This window comes from Pteropus vampyrus, unplaced genomic scaffold (assembly GCF_000151845.1).
Source record: "Pteropus vampyrus isolate Shadow unplaced genomic scaffold, Pvam_2.0 Scaffold1254, whole genome shotgun sequence".
NCBI lineage: Eukaryota > Metazoa > Chordata > Mammalia > Chiroptera > Pteropodidae > Pteropus > Pteropus vampyrus.
Window position 1 is genome coordinate 8,956 of NW_011890035.1, and position 1,728 is coordinate 10,683.

Genomic DNA, 1,728 nt, shown 5'->3' on the forward strand with positions numbered 1-1,728 from the left:
AAGGTGCCTAACCTCGAAAACAATATCCCGTCACTCTGAGCATCGTAGAAGGACGTCGCCAGATCCAGCCTACGCTCAGGCAGCGTGAGTACCACACAGCAGGGACCTCTGGGCCACCTGAGGGGCCGGGCTGCCGGCAACACTCACGAGTTGCCAGGCCGCTAAGAGGAGACGCCACCGAGTGAACGTGTGGACACGAGCACAGCCCCGAGGCCTGGGGCCCGGCGCCCAGCCCTCAGGAGTCGGAACTGGGCAGGGGGACACAGGAGGCCGTGGGCGGACACTGGTGAGGAATGAACACGAAGAAATGGAAATGCAAGGGTCGGGGCTGAGAAACGCTCCTGACGGTGTGACGAGGGGGCTCGGGGGAAGGGCGGCCAGACACGGCACCCCACTCCTCCTCTGCGTTTTGTTCTTAAAGGGGCTGCGTGCTACAGAGAAGGCCCTTTCCCAACCCTGAGCTCAGCCAACCTTTGCTTCCCCTCCCCCACTCCTAACCAACTAAACAATGGGGCAGCGAGCTGGTCCCCTGGCCTCCCAGGGACCCTGAGCCCGGGGGCGGGGAGGGACAGTGAGGTGAGGGCCTGTACACACAGACAGGTTAACCTCTTGGACTTTGATCCGGGACTTAGGCCAGGCGGGCAGAGCTGGCTGAATCAGCTGCGAGCGGCAGAGGGAGCCCACGTCTGACTTCGCTCTGAGTGGCCCCTGGAGCTGAATTCCCAGCCAGGCAGGCAAACGGGGAAAGGCACGATTGAGCAAATGAACAAAGACAGAAGACAGGGAGAGCCAGGCCCGAATTAGCTGCAGTATGTGGGCGGCCGCTTCCTGCCTTCCAAGTGTCCCCCCAGCTTCGGGTGCTGGACGTCGTCCATTCGTCCGTCTGTCCATCCAGTAAATATTTATCGAGCGCCTTCTATGCCTCCAGCTCAGGTGCTGGCATGAAACAACAAGAAGACGCTGGCCGTGGCCTTGTCCTCAAGGAGCTTATCGTCTAGAAGGGGAGGTGTGAATGACATGGCCACACAGATCCATAAAAGTCATTGGCGGTCACTGGCAAAACCTCTCCTCGACCTAACTCTAGCCAGGCTCTGCGGGGCCCGCTTGACCGCTGGGCCTCGGCCCTGGTCCCCGTCCCTGGCCTGCCAAGCACCCTCAGTCAGCTGAGCGAGGGTTCTGCACCCCTCCCGCTCTCCCACCCTCAGCATCCGATCCAGTGCCTTGTCCTGCCCTGGGTACCTGGTCCCCTGGCCTAGACACCTGGTCCCCCCCCGTCTCCGCCCACCTACCTTCAGCAAGAATCCCGTCAAGTCGGTTCAGCAAGAACCCTCCTGCCCTGCTGTCCCCTCCTGGGATCCATCTGCCCCCTGTCCCCTCACTCTGCCCGTGGGTTAGAAGTCACCATGGTCCTTGGACTGCGGGTCGAGCCCGGCCTCTCCTGCATTGCCGCCATCCTGACGCCATTTGTGACAGTCCCGAATAAAGTCTTCGTCACCTTCTCAGCAGAAGTCGGGGCGATTGTTCCTTGGACCCAGCTGCTGCGAAGGTGGAATGCTTCGCACGCTGTGGAAACAAACGAACAGGAGGCCCCGACCTCGTCTGGGAAGGCTAAGGGGGGGCCTGCCCGAGGAGGCCGTGCTGCAGCCAAGCTCTCACACCTCACGAGGTGGAAGACAGGCGACAAAAAATGTCCAGAACTTAGACGTAGAGCGCGAGAGGGACGAAGTG

The 1,728-nt window shown here is 61.3% G+C and overlaps 1 long non-coding RNA gene across 1 annotated transcript in view; it reads right to left on the reverse strand.

The window, feature by feature from the left end:
* The window catches only part of LOC111734437, a 7,837-nt gene that overhangs the window by 3,447 nt on the left and 2,662 nt on the right, over window positions 1-1,728 (reverse strand). The window contains exon 2 of the long non-coding RNA XR_002778449.1: window positions 1,290-1,563. This is a non-coding gene — a long non-coding RNA (uncharacterized LOC111734437). The remainder of the gene's footprint in view (window positions 1-1,289; window positions 1,564-1,728) is intronic.